The following is a 22,119-nucleotide window of genomic DNA, read 5'->3' on the forward strand; positions in this document are numbered from 1 at the left end:
ATCTTTACACAGCAATGCAATTGAGGATGGATTTGAAGTGGTTACAGGTTCGTCCCACTTTAAAATGCAGTTTAAATTACATCATAATTGCTTTCATATTACTTTTTATTTACTTTAAGTACTGGGGTGGTATGCCTAGAAAACATACCTTAGGATCTCAACATATACGGTAAGTAAGACTTTTTAGACTTTGCAGTATAGTTCTCCTTTCTCCATACAAACATCAGTTCAACACATAAAACATTTTAGGCCCAAAAATCTCTTCACAAGGGTTCCTATGGGAGAAAAGTGTTAGTGGTTTCTCAGGTAAGTACATGACTTATGAGTGGGAGTTTTGGGGGTTGGGACCAAGGTTCACCAAAGTCTAGATGGGCACGCAAGTTGCAACACCAGCGGCACTGGGGCATCCGCGTGCAGAGTGCAGGGGCCCAATGTTAGCCAATAGGGCTAAGGGGCCTTTAGTTAGAGACTGATGCCGAGCAGGCCACTCAGGTATGGGGCAAACAAAAGGAGGTGATGGACGGAGCGCTGAAACTTTTCAGACACTCACCCCCAGTCGCAGACCTGGGTTGAATCCATCATCATTCTTTAGCTCACTTTGCCACCCCAGTTCAGACCCAGCTTTATGCAAATCAGTCTTGACCCTGTGCCTCATGGGAACAGTCCAGCCCGAACTGCCAAGACAGGTCTTCCCTGAACCGGAAACAAGCATCCTGGGACCAGTTTCTGGGTAACACCCTTCATCAGCCAGGCTAGCTTGAATCCAGTGGCAAAGTGATCAAGGGACCCACGTCTGGACATACCCTGCCAACTTAGGGCCAACAAAGCAAACAAAAGGAGATAATGGACAGAGCGCTGAAACTTTTCAGACACTAACCCCCAGTCGCACATCTGGGTTGAATCCATCATCATTCTTTAGCTCACTTCGCCACCTCAGTTCAGACCCAGCTATATGCAAAATCAGTCTTGACCCTGTGCCTCATGAGAACAGCCCAGATCGAACTGACAAGCCAGGTCTTTCCTGAACTGAAAACAAAGCATCCTGAGATCGGTTTCTGGCTAACTCTCTTCATCAGCCAGGCTAGCTTGAATACAGTGGCAAAGTGAACAAGGGACCCTGCTCTCCATGCCACTGTAATCAAGGTAACCTGACAGATGAGGGCTGAAATCCCGAAACCGGTCCTAGGATGCTTGTGTCCAGTCCAGGGAAGACCTGGCCTGGCAGTTCGGGCTGGACTGTTCTCATTGGGCGCAGGGTCAAGACTGATTTGCATATGGCTGGGTCCAAACTGGAATGGCATGGTGAGCTAAAAAACGATGATTTAGGCCCAGATCTCTGCACTGGGGTGAATGTATGACATTGTTCTGCATTCTGTCCATCAATTGTTCTTTTTGAACTCAGGTATGGGAGCAAAGCTCCTAGGGTTAAGGTTAGCACTGCAGGGTCCAATGACCAGCACAGGAGCTGTACCACCAGAGGCACTGGGGCAGCCTGGTGCAGGTTGCAGAAAGGACGCTGGGGGACCCTGTGCTTTTCAATGGAGACCCTGGTTCGACAAAGTTACTGCAGGCTCGGGCGAGGAGACTTCCTGAAGGCGACCACTGGCTGGAAAGGTAAGGTGGGTACTTGGGGGATGCCTGGACACCGTTGGTTGGGCCACCGAAGGCCATGGGGTGTCCGGTGCAGGGGTGTCTTCTGACGTCAGGTTTTCTTACCAGCTCCGGTCAGGGGGACCCTTCCGTTTAGGCTGCAGATGTCGTCTTGAAGCTTGGGGGAGGTCGGGGATCACCAGATTCCAGTTCAGCTAGGGAGACCTCCTAGTGGTGTTAAGCTACTTGAACTCGGGTCATGACTGTCAGGTGCAGAATCACTGAGTCGTCAGAATCCGGATTCTGTGGGAGTCGTCAGAATCCGGATTCTGTGGGGGAGTCTTTGCTTGAGCAAATCCGATGCTTATGGGAGCTAGGTTTAGTAAGAAGGTTGAAAGGCAGGTCCTCCGGACTCTGGGGGTTGCTGGCTGCTGGACTCGCTGAGGTACTTGCTATAGGCAGGTCGTAGACGGGACAGGCTGGTAGGGCTGGGGCCAAAGCAGTTGGTGTTGTCTTCTTCCTGGATCAGCACAGCTCTTCGGTCCTTCTTTCTTCCCCAAATTTGAAGAGGCAAGGTTCAGGGTGGCCCCTAAATACTAGATCCCGATCTCCATCCAGTGTAGTAAGATCCTTGTGTGCATTCTCAAATGGCCTCCAGATTTCTTGAGGATTACTTGACTTTGCCACCTGGACAAGGTATTCATGGAGTGAGCTACAAGAAGGTTGCTCCAAATCTAAACCATCCACGTGTAGCTGGTTTAGTGGCTGTAGCTCTGTGCCCAAAGACCTGTGGACAAGAGAGCCATCAGTATTTTGTGACTGCAATCATTGTTTTAGATATTGGTGCTAAGAAACCTTTGGGTGATCTTTTGTTAGTTTTCAGGTGATCTGGCAGTGGAACAAGCAAATATGCCTCAGTGGCTAATAGGACTCCAGTGGATTGTGCCCCCTGTTGCAGGCAGCAGACATTACTTCTATAACCCAATGACGGTTATGTTTCCAAGACTGATAGGGAACTTCATTATTTGTGTTTGGGTCAACTGGCTGTCTTTCGGGTCTGGAAACGTTTTGAGGCAGGGGCATTAAAATCTCAGTAACATTCCATTGAGAGCGCCTGAAACTAAAATCACAGCAGAGTAAACAGACTGATATACTTCTTCTTTGAAGAGTAGCAACATCATTTATTAGGAGTTGAACTGCTGCAATGATGAACTATTTGGACCTGCTGTTCCCTAGATTGCTTCACAAGAATTACTGCAGTCTCTGGTGTTCTAAAGTCATGCATAAGCCTGAGCTTCACAAACACCTTTCATTGAATTGAAGTGGTCATAGGTGCCCATAGTAAATACTTTTATATCACCCTAGCAATAGGGATTTCTCGTTTTACATGCTGAATCTATTTTGTGTGTAGTTTATTTTAATCATGTCTAATAAAATAATTGTCTTTCATAAAATAAAGCGCGGATTGTTTAATCCACGATTAAGGACTATAAAAGTGTTCTTCTGCATTTTGAGTGTCCAAACAAACATCAACTACTTGAATAAGCGCTGGACTACTCTGCTTCTTTATCACTGTGAGAGGCAAGTGCTAAAAAAGAGTTCTTGGTTATTCAATTTGGAGATTGCGACGCTCGCCTGGAGATGTAGGCTTATTTCCCTGTATTGGGTCGGGGTGACAAAGATCCTGTCACAAATAATAATGGAAGAAGTTGGGTGTACTCCACAGGTATGCTTTCTTGGACTCCTAAAATCGATCAAGCTATGCAACCGCAAACTAGTAACTATTACTACGTTGTTGGCTAAGAGACTGGTGGCCAAAATTGGGGTGGAAAAACAGTACTGTAGCAATGGTAAATGAAATCACTGGAAGTTGATTGATTGTAGGTTCTTTATTTAAACCCCCAGCACAGGAGAATCCAGCATCCACAAGTTAGGACATCTCTTCAAGTAACTGATCTCCAAGGAAGCTCATACAAATAACAATATTCTAGATCGCAACTATGTAATACAGTTCTATCTTAAAGTGACATACTACACAATCCCCCTTCTTAAAGGAAAATTAACAAAAACAAACAAAACAACAACAACAAAAACCAAATATATATAAATAAATCATATGTTCAGATTAACTACAATCAAACATTTCCAAACATTTGGGTTTTTTAACAATCCCACCACTAGAAGTCTTGACAATGCTTCCACCAGGGATAACTTTAGATGTACCAGGTTGGGCATGTAAATGTTCTTTTACTTGAGAACTACATTCAGGAATAGGAACACAATCAGAAATTACCACATTTCCATCCACAATTTTAGAATGGAGATCTTGAGTAACATTAGGTACACTATCACTAGAAACAGCCAGTTCTTTTAGATTAGATTAGATGCATCCCACCACCAGGATGTAGGGTCTTTATATACATCCTTATTCTTATCACAATGTGACCGGTGCAAGACGACTGAAATGCCAAACTTCACCATTTTGTAATAAGGCAGTGTTATTCATAACTTTGACAACTAGTCTAGGTTCACTAAATTTACCCTCACCTTTTGTAACTGTTTTAGCACTCTTCACACGAACCCATTGACCACTTCTCAAATTCACTTGTTTAGCTCCATGTTTTGAGTCATAGTAGATTTTATTCTTAGTTTGAGAATCTTTGATGCATTCTCTAACTTTGGTTAAGTCACACTTGCTCATACCACTTCTATTCAACCAACCTGGATTGATTTTTGAGTATGGAATTCTACCTCTCATTAATGAAAAAGGACTTTGGCCTGTGGAACCATGGATAGTACTCCTGTAGGCCCATATTAATTTTTTTAACTCATCATCCCAAGATAAATTACTTCTATTTGCTAGTTGAAGAACTCCTTTAATACTACGGTTAGCTCTCTCAACAATACCCTTCCCACTGGGATGGTAAAGGGCTGTAAATCTTTGTTGAATTCCAGAAGCTATTAAGTAGTTCTTCATTTCAAGGGATTTAAATTGTACCCCATTATCAGATAGAATAAACTTGGGAAAACCCTCTCTTAAGAAAATTTCATCAAGAAATGCAATCACAGTTTTAGTATTAATCACATTTACTACACTGATTTCCAGCCATCTTGAGATTGTATCAATTAAAACTAATATGTATTTCTGCACTCCATCTTGCCAATTCACTGGTCCCATAAAATCAATAGCAACTATTTCCCAAGGAAATGTAGGACAATCAGGAGAAGCTAATGGTGGGTTGAAAGTTTTAAGAGTCTTATCTGAAACCTCACAATTAACACAAGACCTAACACATCTCTCAACTTCCATATCCATCTTGGGCCACCAATAGAGTTCCTTAATGCAGAGTTTCGTGCGAGTGATACCAGAATGTCCTTCATGACATAAATCAATGATTTTACCCATTAAACCTTTTGGTGGCACGATTCTATCACCACGTACTACTAATATATTAGAAAGACTAAGCTCAACACGAACCTCCCAGAAACCTCTCAATTCATAATTGACACACTTTTTATCAATTCCCTTCCAACCTTTGATGATCAATTGTTTCAAAACAAGTAAAATTTGATCAGCACTTTCTGCTTCAAGCCATTCATTTTCACTAAAACTACTTTGAGCTTTATCAAAAGAGATGTGAGCAACTGAAAAATCATTCCACAAGTTCTTGTCTAACTCAATCAGCGGCAATGACATGCAACTTAAAAAATCAGCTGTAAAGTTTTTTGCACTTGGCATATACTGTATATCATACGTAAAATCCTGTAACCTCATGGACAACCTAGCTATCCTAGCTGTGCCGTTGATAAGACCATCAGTTGTAAGTAACTTAGTTAAGGGTTTATGATCACAACGGACCACGAATTTTCTCCCCCACAAAAACGTCCTAAAATGTCCTAAAGACCAAACTACAGCAAGCGTTTCCCTTTCAACCACAGAGTAACATTCCTCTGTGGGAGTGAGGGAACGAGACGCAAAGGCTATAATGATTTCTTTGTTGTTTTCATCAATTTGAGTAAGAACACTTCCTAGACCTTTGCGTTGTGACAATAGTTCTAGAGCAGGGGTCAAAACCTTGGAGGCTAGGTGCCTGAGCAATGGCTTTTTTTTATCTCCTCAAAAGATTTCTGGCACGAAGCATACCAATTAAACTGTGTTTTGTTCTTAAGCAATAATCTCATGACATGAGTTTTTTCTGAAAACTTATCAACAAATTTCGCATAAAACTCTGTGAGTCCTAAAAATGATCTGAGATCCTCTTTGGACTTGGGCGCAGGGGCATCTCTGATGGCACTTACCAGACTAGATTTTGGTTTTATACCCGAAGAACTGACTTCATGCCCAAGATAAGTGACACTTCTCTCAGCAAATTTACATTTTGAAGGTTCCGCAGTGACACACTTATTCTGTAAAATATTCTTCACACTCCTCAAACGTTCATAATGCATTTTTTTGTTTGATCCCATGATAAGGATATCATCTTGAAAGAATACCACCCCTTGCATATCACCAAATAACTTGTGCATAAGCCTCTGAAAAACCGCCGCTGCGGATGCCAACCCGAATGGCATGCGGCAAAATTGAAAACACCCAGAGGACTGCAAAAAGTTGTAAGGTGTTTGCTCATGGAGTGCAAAGAAATTTGGTTATATGCACATGATAAATCGATGGTAGAGAACCATTTTGCACCTCTAGTCAGGGTGAGCATTTCATCTATTCTAGGCAAGGGAAACTGATCAGTTATAATATTATCATTCAAATATCTTAAATCAATGCACATGCGGATCTTACCATTAGAACGTCTGGCAATTACAATCGGGGAAACCCACTCAGACGCTTCTACAGGTTCAATTATTCCAGCATCTAACAATTTGTTGAGCTCGGCTTTTACCTCATCACGTACAATCAGTGGTATATGATGCACTTTGTGAATTTTGGAAACAGCATTGGGTTTAACTCTTATTTTGTGCGAGAATCCTCGAAGATTCTCAGTACCACCTCCAAAAACCTCAGGAAATTCTTCCAAGACCCACTTTTTTGTGTTCTCTGACTCACACACTACTAAGACTTGTTCAGGGCTGTTAGGCTTTTGAATTATATCAAGAGAATGCTGATCTTTCCAATCTAAAACAGGTGGTCCATCTTTAGCCACATACAACTTACACACGGACCTGCTACCTTTAAACTCAAACTTCAAGGATCTAAAACCAAGCATATCAATTTTTTTCCAGTGAAGCTTTCAGGGTTTACATCAGTGGGTTGTAACTGTGGACCAATTTCAGTATGAAATTTGTTATCCCAATTTGACTTAGGAATTATGGTAAACGGAGATCCAGAATCAGCAGCAACTTGTAAGTCTATGCCACAGAAAGAAACTACGCACATGTGGCTTGTTGCTATCATCACCCGTAATGTTCACTACGACATGTCTGGCAGTATCACTTGAGGTATTCAAGCTTTCAAAATTATCTTCCTCAGTATCCGACAAATCAGAGTCATTGTTGATTATACAGGTCATTTGTGATTTCCTTTGAGACTTCCTTCTACACAGTTTAGTAAAATGACTCACCAGAACACACGCTGAATACTTTGCCAATTTCGCATAGCATTTATCAAACCTTGCTGTGTGTGATGTGCTGCCGCACCTATAGCACGCAAAAGATTGAGCATTTTCCTCTCTTTTGAAGGCGTAATTTAGATGTGGTTTTCAATTCTGGTATGGTCTAGACTGCTTGTAGTTGGAACTTTTATCCTTCCTAATTTCATTAATTTTGTTAACAGTCACTGGATCACTGGCAGGAGAAACAGCTTTTGTGCATCTTTCCGACAATTCTGCTTTTTAGGTCTCGCACCTGCGAATCGAATCGCGAAAGCGATCCGTCGCTGCAAGACTCTATTGCAATCATTTCAGCTTTCAAGGACTCAAGGGGAACAGACAGAAGACAAGAGATGTGCACGCGCAGATTTTCGACTTGGATTAGGTCGCGCGCGTCAACTGTGAACAGTATGTCAGTTTCAGTTTTACACGCGCGCTTCTACAGTTTGTTACTTTGTTGCAGTTTTAAAGTTTCGTTTTTGTTGGTTCAAGGGCAGCTGGCTTTTTGAATAATAAAATAACATAACGTATCCATGTTACAAGTGCTTTTCAGCTTGCCAACTGCGTGCAAAGAGCTTGTGCAGAAAATATTTTTTTTTTATAGGTGTTTTAAATATAATGTGCGTGTTTTCAATATAATGAGTGCGTTGAAAAGTGGGTGTTTTCGATATAATGAGTGCGTTAAGAAGGCTTTTGTGGTTAACTACAATGATAATGTGCGTGTTTTTAATACAATGAGCGCGTTAGGAAGGCTTTGTGGTTAAGTACAATAAAAATGTTTGTGTTTTCAATAGAATACCGCGTTAAGAAGTCTTTGTGGTTACCTACAATAAAGTGCCGTATACAGTTTCTACAGTCAATAGTATTTTGTTGCAGGTGTTTACAAATCTTAATTTCCACTCTGCACTTAACAGTTAGCTGCACTCACCAACAATTCGCACTCTACACTTAATAGCAATCTGCAAACAACAGCATTTGTTACCCTGCATTCAGCAGCAAACTGCACTGTGCACTTAGCAGCAATCTGCACCCTGCCCTGAGAAGCTAACTGCACCCTGCACTTAGCAGCAATCTGCACCCTGCACTCAGCAACAATCTGCACTTTGCATTCAGCACCAATCTGCACCCTGCACTCAGCTGCAAACTGCTCGCTGCACTTAATAACAATATGCACTCTGCACTTAACAACAAAGTGCACTCTGCAGGATTTTAGACTTGGATTAGGTCACGCACGTCAACTGTGCACAGCATGTCAGTTTCAGTTTTACATGCGCGTTTCTACAGTTTGTTACTTCGTTGCAGTTTTAAAGTTTCGTTTTTGTTCTTACTGGTTATGGGACAGCTGGCTTTTTCATTAATAAAATAACATATAGTATCCATGTTACAAGTGCTTTTCAGCTTGCCAACTGCGTGCAAAGAGCTTGTGCAGAAAATATTTTTTTATAGGTGTTTTAAATATAATGTACGTATTTTCAATACAATGAGTGCTTTGAAAAGTGGGTGTTTTCGATATAATGAGTGCGTTAAAAAGGCTTTGTGGTTAACTACAATAATAATGTGCGTGTTTTCAATACAATGAGCGCGTTAGGAAGGCTTTGTGGTTAGTACAATAAAAAGGTTTGTGTTTTCAATATAATACCGCGTTAAGAAGCCTTTGTGGTTACCTACAATAAAGTGCCGTATACAGTTTCTACAGTCAATAGTATTTTGTTGCAGGTGTTTAGAAATCTTAATTTCCACTCTGCACTCAACAGTTAGCTGCAGTCAACAACAATTCGCACCCTACACTTAATAACAATCTGCAAACAACAGCATTTGTCACCCTGCATTCAGCAGCAAACTGCACTCTGCACTCAGCTGCAAATTCCACCCTGCACTTAGCAGCAATCTGCACCTTGCATTGAGTAGCTAACTGCACCCTGCACTCAGCAGCAATCTGCACCCTATACTCAGCAGCAATCTGCACCCTGCACTCAGGAACAATCTGCACTTTGCACTCAGGAACAATCTGCACCCTGCACTCAGCATCAAACTGCTCTCTGCACTTAACAACAATATGCACTCTGCACTGAACACCACTCTGCACTTTACACCACTATGTACTTTGCCCTCAACAACACATACCGCTCTACGGCACGTACAACTCGACAGCACACACCCACTACAACACACACCACTCTACTACAGCACACACCATACTACAGCACACACTATTTTACAGCACATACCATTCTACAGCACACACCATTCTACAGCACACAACGCTCTGCAGCATACAGCACTCTACAACGTACAGCACTCTACAACGTACAGCACTCTACAGCACATAGTACTCTACATCACATAGCACTTAACATCACACAACACTATTCCCTTAACAATACTTTACATTACATAGCGCTCTGCCCTTAACAGCGTTTTCGGCACTAATTAGCACTCTGTACTAAATAGCACTCTGCAGTAAAGCATTTAATAGCGCTATGCATTAACCACCACTATGCATAAAACAGCACTTTGTATTAAACAGCACTTTGCAGTTTACTATTTTTAGTTACATGTTGTATTTGTTAAAAAGTTATTTTCGTTGTTACTCGTGTGGCTTGCTGGGTTCACGAAATTTACACATTTTTTCTATAATAAACTGATGCCTTGCAAATGCGACTTATTCTTTAGTTACGCTAAAAACTAATCTTTGAAATTCCTGAAATTACACTATTATGCCACACTGCTTAATTACCTGCTGGTCGCTTAAAGAATTTAGAATTAGCACACAGAAACAATCCGAGCAGACAGAACCTGCTCAACTGCTGTTTATGGAACTTTCGTTTTTTAGGCAAAATAGGAACTTTCCTACAAATGAACGAGATGATGCTGTGGTTCTGAAAATCTGGACCCTGTTGTCATCCCGATATCGAGGTCCAATACCCGTGTCACAAAATATCAACGTACCATGACGAATTTGGTGTCAGCGAACCGATAATGATTAGGGCATCATTCCCATGCATTTGCGTCATAATCGAGGGTCGCCAACACCCCCAAATCGTAGTTTCCGTCCCAACCCCTTAGACTCCATTTTGTGAACGGCATCCATCTTACGTCTTGCCCTCATGATAAGTCAATTAAAGGTCGAGCTTGATCTAAAAGGACACGTCCTCCTTCCCTGACTTCCCCCTGACCTATCCCAACCGACTCCACTGCCTTTAGCCAAACCTGTCTGGGCAGCCCCTCGCCCAGTGGCCAAATGCGATAGCATCGATACATAACATTCCCCAAACCATTCACTACATACAAACCATGCTTTCTACAAACACACACCTGTCCTGTTCCCTGTTTATGGCCAGTTTTATGACTAGGAGGTGCCTTCCTTTATTAGGGTTTCATCGATATCTGATGGGAGTTCCGGGCTTGGCAGAGTAATCATTGGACATCTAAAATACGGGCTTGCCTACATGACTTCGCTCTTTTGTATTATTGTAGAAATATGTGTATAGCCATATCATAAACTCAAGAATTCTCGCTCGCAGCTATTATTTCTGTATATAAGGAGAAGGCTGGTTCTGTAAAAACGAACAGTCTCCTGAGAACACATGACCCGTGTTTGTCGTGCTTCTAGGACACCTGTTACTTGGTAGCTATCAATAAAAACTTGATCTCTGACTCGACTAGAAGACTCCGTGTTTCTGTGGTCCGGAACAGGGAGAACTCAGAGGTCTTCGGGTGTTATCCCCTGGCACCAAACGGGTTCCTAAAAACCCGTTACCTCAGTTGGCGCCCAACTCGGGGCGATATCAAGCGGCGACGGTCCAAGCCAGATGTTCGTGAGGAGCTTCGTGTGAAAATTCCGGAGGACGGCCAGCCACTTCAGCGACCCCTGTATGTCGACGTGGTTCCGAAGGTCTTTGCTGCGAGGTTCCCCGTGTCCCGACGGCTACGAAGGACTGCTGCCCTGACTATCGCCTTGTTTTGGACCCAGTGATCCTTGGTAGAGCGAAACGATAGACGAGTCTTCTAGCGACGTCACCGATCTTCAAATACTTCAGTTAAGTATAAGTGGAGCGTCTCCCAGTCCTTAGTTTGTCCTTAGTTTTTGGTATCCTTGAGATACGCCTTGATTTGGTACTTGCAAGCCCCAAAGCCGAAGGACTTGTGTTTTCACGAGAAATATCGTAATTGATAATCCTTTGAAGTTTGAAGCTAGACTAGTGAGCAAAGATGCCTGGTTTTAGCAGACTTGGAAACTTGTTTTGTCTTGGTTATAGTAAGGACTCCCGATTAGAGGATTCCTGTCCGGTTCCTCCGATTGGAACTCCAACATATGAGCTCTACGTAAAGCACGGCGTAGGCCCTATCACATATAATGAAGTGTGGATAAAATACACCCGCAAGGATGGTGTTTTAAAATGGCCCCAATATGGTAGTTGCGACTCAGAAATATTAGATAACCTAGAGGTCAAATTATTTAAGAGAAAAGCCCGGCCGGCGATGTTTGACTCTTTTCGCTTATGGCGCAAAGAAGCCAAACAGAAAGAAATAAAGTTAGCAAAAAAGAATAAAAGAGGTATGTCGATGGTGCAAGCTGCCGTTGCATACAGGGATAACGAGGAAGAGCAAGAAAGCGAACAAATACTTAGGAGCAAGAAACTAGCAGTAGATAAATGCTACCCGATGTTACCAAATAAGGGACAAGGTCAAGAGGAAAGATCCGAGAAAGATCCATTAATGTCCCACTTATTAAGCTCACCTCCACCTTATGCGTTAGACGCTACTACAACGCCAAAGCGTTTTTCTATACCACGCCCCGGCGCACGAAACACAGCTTTTGCACACACGCCAGCTACTGTTCAGCTGGTTCCTACTTCTCCGGCGCAGCCTTCTCAAGGGTCGCCATCTTTACTACCTACCCCATCTACTTCTACGACTTTGCCTACAGCTCCAGCTATTGTCTATGATACCACGTCTGCTACTACTTCAACTTCCTCTACTATTGCCTCTACTTCTTCTTTGCCTCAGCCTGTTTTTTCCGATGCACTTGCTCCTCCGCAAGCTTCTCCTTCTATTAGACAAAGAGTGACAGGTACCGTCACTGGTCTGCTTTCACCTTTCTTCGGGTCGCCTAAGACGACCCCTAAAACAGAAGATAGACAGTTACGTAGTCAACTGCCTGATTACGAGGAAAGAAAAGTGCTAAATGAACGAGCCCGTAAATGGATTACGGATACTGTTAGATATGATGTTCAGTCTGTTATGGAAGATTTCCGTCAATGGAATGCACCCACTCAGAGATACGTATTCGAAGAAATGTGTGTATATCTGGGCGAAGATTTGGAGACAAATGATCCCACATACACAATGAACGAACTATGGCGTACACGCTTTAAGTTCCACAAAGGCATGATTACAGGCAGAGATGTTGAGAAAGCGATAGAGTTATTACTCTCTTATAGGAGTAAAGGAAACGTCTCTAGATCTTTATACGAAGACGACATATCAGATAGGAAAAGAGCGAGACAGTACCCCATGAGAGAGGTTCCTCCGGTTTGGAGGGAAGGCGATGCAAATGTAGTACCGCAAATTCTGCCTCATTTCCAGCGTGTATGGGTACATGTCCCCTGGAAACGATCCGAAGTCTTGGCGCTCAAGCAGACATTGCCTGATCCTCGTAAAAACCCGACTGGGTATTATAAGGAGTTATCGCAAACTGCAAGCTCATGTATAATGAATTTAGCGGACATAGACATGCTGTTTGGGAACGTTGTCCCACATCCTCTATGGAGCAAAATACGCCATACGAACCATGCCCAAGAACTAGGTGACTCATGGGCGAACATTGCCGCTATAGATGCTAGACAAATTGGTGGTTCTAAACCTGAGCCGTTAATAGCTGAACTTCCCGGTAGAATTATTGCATACATGAAAACAATAATGCCTGAAGTACGCGTGAACTGGGACAAGCTATCTGCATGCAAGCAGAAGAAAGATGAGAATGTGTCTGACTTTTTCACAAGATTCGAGGAGACTTTCACCGATCATAGTGGTCAGTATATGGCTACCGAGGGTGGCAAAAGATTGTTTGTAGACAAGTTCGTACATAATTTAATCCCTGAACTATGTAATAAATTGAAAGATTCAGAGAGTGCTTGGGCTGTCTCTACGTCAGCTCAAATTTTAGCTACGGCCCAGTACTATGAAAATAGGCGCAAAGACGAGCTAGATAAAGTAGACAGAAAGACAAAAGATTTAAAAACTAAAGTTCTTCTCCAGCAAGCCTATCCGCCTCGCACGGCTAGTCAGCCCAGTTATCAACCGCAACATCAGTATTCGAGAAACGCGCAAGGAAACAAGTTTTCCCACCAGCGTATTGCTTATGGCCCAAATCAATGTGCATATTGCAAGGAAGAGGGTCACTTTAAAAGTAATTGTCCGGCTCTTGCGCGACGTTTGAGCGGTGCTTCGGGTGTAAGGGGAAGAGGTGTTCAACATGCCCCTAGAGGTAGGGGCCGTGGAAATTCCACGCAGAATACAACTTCTTTTACGCCTCAGAATTCGATGAACAGCTTCGACCAACAGAATAATGCGTCGACCAGGTCAGCTCAGTACTATGCTGACGACTATTACACCGAACATGAATACGAGGGTAACGATTGCTAGGACAGCCATGGACAAAGAGAGGGAGTTGTTTCAGTTCCAGTAGATCAGAATGGACCTTATGTCGAGGTAATAGCCTCAGGAGTGTCAGAGCCATTTCTGCTGGATACTGGTGCTACAAAAAGTTCTATCATGCACTCGAAACTTCCTGGCGCACCTTTGTCTGGCGAAATGAATGTCTCAGTAGGTTTCTCTGGCGCCCCTGTTAGAAACCCGATCTCCAGTCCTGTATCTCTTTCTATTGGCCCATGCGAATTAGAGGCACCCCTCATTCTTACAACAGGTTGTGGTGAAAACTTGTTAGGATTGGATTTGCTAAAAAGGTTATATGCGACTTTGTACTGTTCACCATTAGGAGTACAACTTACTTTCGGTAAGAAAGTCATTTCTCCAATGTATGTGTCGAAAGAAAATATTGCAACTGAATTGTCGTGTCTTCCTGATGCACTCTGGGCAAATGGTTCTAATGATGTAGGTCGTTTGGAGATAGCACCGTATGTCATAACGTTGAAAGCCAACATTAGGTTGCCACGTATTCCCCAATACAAAATATCTAGCGAATGTGAAAAGGCGTTATTGACGATTGTTTATGACCTGATTGATAAAGACGTCATCGAAGAAACAACAGGAAATGTTTGTAACAGTCCAGTTTTGCCAGTCTTAAAACGTACTGATCCTTCACAACCCCCTGTGTATAGGTTCGTGATCGACCTCAGAGAAGTGAACAAGATAGTTATCCCACAGTTTCCAGTTGTCCCCGACATTACTGCTTTATTGACGATGGTTCCAGCTTCAGCAAATTGGTTCTCGGTGATTGACCTGAAGAACGCTTTCTTCAGTATCCCGATTGCTGAGGAGAGTAGAGATATTTTCGGATTTAATTTAGGAGGACGAAGTTTCCGCTTCAAGTGCGCTCCTCAAGGCTACTGCGAAAGCCCATCAATATTCAGTCAGGCCCTGAAAACACAACTAGACACGATTGTTCTACCAAATGGTTCAACTCTGATTCAGTATGTAGACGATCTACTGATCGCTGCAGACACTGAAGAGATTTGCAAGAAAGCTACGTTATCATTATTGCATCACTTATGTGACATGAAGCACAAAGTGTCTCTTTCCAAACTACAATTTTGCCGACAAGAAGTAACCTACTTAGGTCACATCTTGTCGAAGGAGGGAAGGAGACTGACACCAGAAAGAATACAGGCAATCGCAGAACTAAGTGCCCCAAGGACACAGAGAGAGGTTCGAGCCTTCTTGGGCATTACATCGTACTGTAGACAATGGATACCGAATTTCTCACTACTAGCTAAACCCTTGCTGGCACTACTCTGTAAAGACACGCCAAATCCTATGCCTTGGTCTGAAGATTGCCAGACGAGTTTTCACAAGTTGCGTGATGCATTATGTTCGGCTCCTGTGTTGGGAAACCCCAACTACAGTAAGCCTTTTACATTATATGTCCACGAGAAGGAAGGTTGTGCATTATCAGTTTTAACACAACATTTTGGGGACAGACAGCGCCCATGCGCGTATTTTTCGGCAACTCTAGACCCTGTGGCTAAAGCCCTACCAAGTTGTCTGAGGGCTACCGCCGCAGCAGCTGTCTGCATCCGACAGTCCGCTGGATTAGTCATGAATAATACTCTGATCGTTATGGTTCCGCATGCAGTAGACATTTTACTAAACAGGACGAAGACACAACACCTTACTAGCGCTCGACTATCCAGTTACGAACTTACGCTGCTAGCAAGTCACATCCACATAAAGAGGTGCGATACACTGAATCCCGCAACGTTATTACCCATTCCGACAGGAACAGACGAGATTGATAAACATGACTGCTGCTTTAGGACAGAAGAAGAGACAAAAGGGAGAGTAGACTTACAGGACACTCCCCTTCCTGAATGCAATGATACTTTATGGGTTGATGGTTCATGTTTCAAGCTGCCGAATGGTGATACGACTGCAGCATATGCCGTAACGACATTACACACCATTATAGAGACTGCGCGCATTTCCCATAATTCTGCACAAGCTGCAGAGCTAATTGCGCTTACCAGAGCATGTGTGTTAGCGAAAGGAAAACGAGTGAATGTGTACACTGACAGCCAATACGCCTTTGGTGTGGCTCACAGTTTTGGGAGATTGTGGCGTGAACGTGGGTTTCTTACGTCACATGGTGCAAAGATACAACATGGTCAGCTAGTTAATGAGCTCCTCCAGTCACTGACCTTGCCACTACAAGTTGCCATTATAAAATGTAGTGCACACAAAAAGATTCAGGATGATGTTGGCCGCGGGAATGCATTTGCAGACGAGGTTGCGAAAGAGACTGCAAGGAACACAATGAGTCGGATGTATGTTGTAGGTCCCGCTAGATGGATTACTGATGTAGGAATGTGTGAGGACACCATTGAAAGCGTGAAATCTATACAAGCCGAGGCAACTGAGAAAGAGGTGAATGAATGGAGAGAAAGTAAGGGTAGATTAGACACGAATGGTTGTTGGGTCGAATTGTCAGAACACCAGCGATGGTTATTGCCTAACGCCTATGTACTTGCAGTAGTAACAATGGCTCACGGATTTGCACACATCAGTTCGAGAGGAATCTGTAAAGTATTGGCCCCAGTATGGCAAAATAGCAATATCCCGAAATATGCAGAGAATGTGGTCAGAAACTGTATGGTGTGTTTGAAGTACAATCCCGGTAGGGGAACCCCAACTCCAGCTGGTCATTTTGCGCCTCCAACGTATCCGTTCGAGGTTTTGCAGCTCGATTTCATTCACATGGAGAGATGCAACAATCTGAAGTATGTGCTCGTTGTTGTTTGCGCTTTCTCCAGGTGGGTGGAAGCGTACCCCCTTACAGACAACACTGCCTTGTCAACCGCCAAAGCCCTTGTCAAAGAGTTCTTCCCGAGGTTTGGCATGCCTAGAATTGTCTGGAGTGATAATGGAAGTGAATTCGTAGGACGCGTGATGAAGAGAGTGTGTGAATGTTTAGGCATACAGCAAAAATTCCACTCTGCGAATCACCCCCAATCAGCTGGATTGGTAGAGTGCTACAACGGCACTTTAAAGCTCAAATTAGCCAAAATCCAAGCCAGTACAGGTCTTAAATGGCCTGACGCCTTGCCCCTAGCACTCTTGTCAACGAGAATGACAGTCCATTCCAGATTAGGACTTAGCCCCCATGAGATAGTGTTTGGCCGCCCAGCCAACGTCTGGGGCGTGCCAAGACCAAAGAAACTTAGCGAAATAGAGCACCCCGTACTGCTTGACTATTTGTGCGAATTGACAACTAAATTGCGTGTTTTACACCAACAGGTTCACAGTTCCTCTCCACCAGCCTCTGACGATCCAGGTCACTCCATCACACCCGGCACGTGGGTTTTGGTGCGGAACTTCCAGCGCACCAACAACGGACAGCCGAGGTGGACCGGACCTTACCTGGTACTTCTTTCCACGAGGTCAGCGGTTCGGGTGGACGGCAAAAAGAACTGGGTGCACGGGACCCATTGTAAACGGGTCCCTCTGCCCCTTCCATACGACCGGTGGGTCAACGAAGGAATTGCCGACTCCGAGACAGAATCCATACCTCGCTTCATCCCTTTCAGCGATGCACGTTTAAAAGAAACTGGTACCGAAAAGGAGAGTGATCATATTTTACAAGGATTTGTGCCACAGTCTATGCAGTTGGACACCACCGAACCTGAGACATTGTTTGAAGACCACACCGTACCTGGGAAAGAACAGTATAATCTAAGGTCAAGACAAAGAGACTAATAAAAAGACACACAAACGAATGTGATTTTCCCTTCCCCCAAGAACTATTTTTGATTTTTCAGCTCTCTCGCTCTCAGGAAACTTGCTCATTTTTGATTTTCGAACCGCCATCCGGTTCTGCTGCTAGGGTCGCGGTTGAAGGCTGGGGAGTGCAACTGGGGACGTTTAGGTCAACGGTTCTGGTTGGTCCAAGGGAGTTACCCCGGACTGAACAGAGCGCACCCCCTGGCAGAACCAACCTACCACCGCGGGCAGCAACTAGAGGATGGAGTTTCCTAGGGTAAAGAAACCTACCAGACTCCCAAACTTTGAAAGACAATTGTGCACTGTACTGGCCAAAAGAAAGTTTCTGATAACATGTATTTTAATGTTGTGTAGCATAACGATGTTTTTGACTGGTTATACTCTATTCGTATTCCGAGTTACCTTTTCAAATGACACCCGGCCACAGCCTCCTCCTACTATCTTTCCACACTATTTTCACCCTCTACCTGAACACGAATCTGCCAGAAGACTCGAATTTGTAAATAACTCATTTATTCAACTCCTACACCAACACCAGTCCATCATGAACACATCGAACTGTTGGATATGTGGACTCATGCCACACACAACGGATAAGGGTATCCCATATTTCATCCTGCCTTTCAGTTATTATGGTTCTCTGTGGGCTTTCCAGACCATGTTCCTATTCGCCCTAGAACCTCACCCGACACGTTCTACTGAAAGTGATTCCCGTAACAAGGCACTAATAGCAGGGATAAGAAATATGAGTAGAGAGTTCGACACCTATCTTACGATTCCCAAAGATGAACTCACTCCGTACACTCGTTGGAACGTAACCAAATATGGGGTTTACCTGAGTAAGAGCCAGACAGCAAAGAAATCCCGCCCAGTTTGGATAGTACCCAACCGAGGTCACTTATGTTTACAGGGTATCGGCAGGGATCCCAAAGTTCAATTAGGGAAGAGTATATGCGCGGAAACATATGTGTTCGCTTCCCGAACTTCCCCTATACTATTAGCAGCCAAAGGCACGTATTTCGTCTGCCATGACCAAGCTTACACGTGGTTGCCCCCTGACTTCTCAGGTACATGCTTTATCGCATTTCTGCTGCCTCCCACTTACACGGCCAGAGCAGATTACCATCGGACAAGGACAGCTAGAGGTGTCGTGAGTAAAGACGACACCGCGGGTCAGGAATTCGCTGACTTCGCAAAGGGTTTTCTGCCATTTTGGGGGCCTATGGTAAACAGCAGGAATATTCGCCAGTTATCGAGGATAGTTGAATCCGCCGTGACTACAACGGCCGGAGCCCTTGGAAATTTGACGACCGAACTTCAGTCGGATCGACTTATGACCCTTCAGAACCGAGTTGCCCCAGATATCATACTCGCCGATCGTGGTGGTGTGTGTAGAGTGATCCAAACCAGTTGTTGCATTTTCGTCCCTGATAACGCACCGACAGTGTACCAAGCCATCTCTAAACTACACGAAATATCTGATTCCCTCCACGTGGAAAAAGGAGATTGGTCCTTACTAGGGTGGTTCTGGGAACTAATCGCTACATGGGGATGGAAAACACTGATCTTCATTGGGATGATCTTAGCACTTCTGTTTATGTTCTGCCTGTGTATACAGTGCGCTCCTGCACTATGTGGCCTCTGTGCTACGTCATGTGTACGGAAGCCTGTGTCAGGAGACGAACTGAGCAACAGAATGATGTTACAGCAGCATCTCCACGAATTCCTTCATACGGATTTGGACTCCGATTAATATGAATTATTGCCTTACATAAGGGCAAAAGGAGGGTCTGTGGTTCTGAAAATCTGGACCTTGTTGTCATCCCGATATCGAGGTCCAATACCCGTGTCACAAAATATCAACGTACCATGACGAATTTGGTGTCAGCGAACCGATAATGATTAGGGCATCATTCCCATGCATTTGCGTCATAATCGAGGGTCGCCAACACCCCCAAATCGTAGTTTCCGTCCCAACCCCTTAGACTCCATTTTGTGAACGTCATCCATCTTACGTCTTGCCCTCATGATAAGTCAATTAAAGGTCGAGCTTGATCTAAAAGGACACGTCCTCCTTCCCTGACTTCTCTTTGACCTATCCCAACCGACTCCACTGCCTTTAGCCAAACCTGTCTGGGCAGCCCCTCGCCCAGTGGCCAAATGCGATAGCATCGATACATAACATTCCCCAAACCATTCACTACATACAAACCATGCTTTCTACAAACACACACCTGTCCTGTTCCCTGTTTATGGCCAGTTTCATGACTAGGAGGTGCCTTCCTTTATTAGGGTTTCATCGATATCTGATGGGAGTTCCGGGCTTGGCAGAGTAATCTATCACACATTGGACATCTAAAATACGGGCTTGCCTACATGACTTCGCTCTTTTGTATTATTGTAGAAATATGTGTATAGCCATATCATAAACTCAAGAATTCTCGCTCGCAGCTATTATTTCTGTATATAAGGAGAAGGCTGGTTCTGTAAAAACGAACAGTCTCCTGAGAACACATGACCCGTGTTTGTCGTGCTTCTAGGACACCTGTTACTTGGTAGCTATCAATAAAAACTCGATCTCTGACTCGACTAGAAGACTCCGTGTTTCTGTGGTCCGGAACAGGGAGAACTCAGAGGTCTTCGGGTGTTATCCCCTGGCACCAAACGGGTTCCTAAAAACCTGTTACCTCAATGCATTTTGCGCTATAAATATCGTCAAATGTCAGTTTTGCATATTTTCGTGTGAATTTGTGTAAAATTCTTGACATTATGCGTAATTACGCAATGAAAAAGTGAATAATTTAGCACACCTCTAGGAGCTACTTATAAGGACAGCAGCTAGTGATTTTCTGGTTACACAGAAATCTGCAAACATGCTGGAAATCAATGTTTATATTAGGATTTTGTTGCAGCCAACTAAACCTTGCTTTCTTCTCCAGCGAATAAAATGAGCACCATCCACTAATATTCTGTCTCACTACAAACATTCCTGCATCATATCGCTTAACTAAAATCTTTGTTCGGTGCTCATTTACACACTACTTGGGATCGACCTGAACAAAATCCTAAACACGCATAAACCATCACCGTGTTGGGTAATGATAACTTGCATTACATTTGGTACTAAATTGCAAAACTGAAGGAGGTTGACTCTTTTTTTATTCGCGCGGGTTACTCTTAATAGTTTTTTCGCAAGGGCATTTGGACTTCAGTCACTGACAATCGTTTTGTGTTATATTTTATATACCATGTTCAATTAGCTTGCAGGTATACAAAAATTGAAATACAGTACAAATTATAAAAATTACAATATTTTACAGCAACTGATGATGCAGATGCGAGCACAGCAGCTTCCGTTTTCGAGGCCAATATTTTAATAAACGCCAATTTACAATAGCAGAGAGGCAATACAGTAAATAATACGAGTAATATGTCTAATATGACCTTACAATTAAAGCATAAGCTGCTTCACAAGTGCAGTTTGCTGAGGCGAGTGAGAGGCTATGTAGCTCGAGCTCACTCACCTCGCACAAACTTTTGCTTTAGCCAAACTGCCGATTGGCCAACTATTAAACACTTACCGGTGGCGCGCTAACAGGACACACGAGTGCGCGGCTGCGCACACACGCACCGGCCCTCTGCAACCAATCCCGTCCCTTCGCGGCGCCCGTGTTCCAGTCACTCTGTTTACCAACTATGCACGGCGTCAATGACAACCAACCGGAAGCAGTCTACCACTTCCGGAACGTGATCCGATGTTCATTTCCATTATAAAACAGGAGTCTTTGCGTGATAAGCGTGAAGGTGGCAGCCACCTTGGAATGGGTGTCAATAACCGCAGTTTTGCTTAAGCATTCGCGACGTGGAATTTAGATGCCAATACTTTTAGAAAGTGCCTGTTTTAAAATAACAAACAATACACACGTACGCGGGCACATTAATATCATCTTAATCAAGTATATCTCTCTGAGCCTGTTACTTTCAAAATACATTTCATTTGCTGAACTACACATTTCTTGATTTTTTTTATCAGACTTAGCTATTTTACAGTTTTATGATTATTTCTCCCGTTAACCGAGACTCAGTGTCATGAAAAGTTCCGAAGACACTTGTGCTGCGAACAGTTAAAGTCCATTTTCTATTTCTAAAATTGTGGTTTGTGTACTTCGCGAGATTGGCTGCTCTATTTCGGAAGAGGGAATGAATATACGTGCCAAATATAATATGTGCCAAATATACCGTTTTAATTAGAACCACTATCCAAATTAGGTACCGTCTCCATCTTCATGGTGCATTCTTCCATATTCGTTGATTTGTGAGTTTTGTTTGTCTACTCCAGACCAGCCTTTCTTCCAGTTTGCTGTCGGAGACCATAATGCCCCCTCAAAGAGTGACTTGGTAGGGTCCGGGTGGCAGCTCAAACTATGTGGCGGGACTTGGATGAGTAGAGAAGCTGCAGAGGTATGAGACGGGG

General features: G+C 43.6%; 2 protein-coding genes across 6 annotated transcripts in view; one reads left to right on the top strand and one right to left on the bottom strand.

Moving 5' to 3' along the window:
• Window positions 1-21,357, bottom strand: part of KIAA0825 (KIAA0825 ortholog) — a 2,250,404-nt gene extending 2,229,047 nt beyond the window's left edge. For all 3 annotated transcript variants that reach the window (XM_078675385.1, XM_078675384.1, XM_078675386.1), the window contains exon 1: window positions 21,227-21,357. The gene's annotated coding sequence lies outside the window, so the exon portion shown is untranslated. The remainder of the gene's footprint in view (window positions 1-21,226) is intronic.
• Window positions 21,358-21,796: 439 nt separating this feature from the next.
• The window catches only part of SLF1 (SMC5/6 complex localization factor 1), a 786,836-nt gene continuing 786,513 nt past the window's right edge, over window positions 21,797-22,119 (top strand). Inside the window, exon 1 of one of the 3 annotated variants that reach the window (XM_078675388.1) lies at window positions 21,797-21,914. The gene's annotated coding sequence lies outside the window, so the exon portion shown is untranslated. Of the gene's footprint in view, window positions 21,915-21,951; window positions 22,107-22,119 lie in introns of those variants that run through there. The other 2 variants (XM_078675391.1, XM_078675389.1) reach the window with 2 other exon arrangements.

Source organism: Lissotriton helveticus, chromosome 2_1, assembly GCF_964261635.1.
Source record: "Lissotriton helveticus chromosome 2_1, aLisHel1.1, whole genome shotgun sequence".
NCBI classification, from domain to species: Eukaryota; Metazoa; Chordata; class Amphibia; order Caudata; family Salamandridae; genus Lissotriton; species Lissotriton helveticus.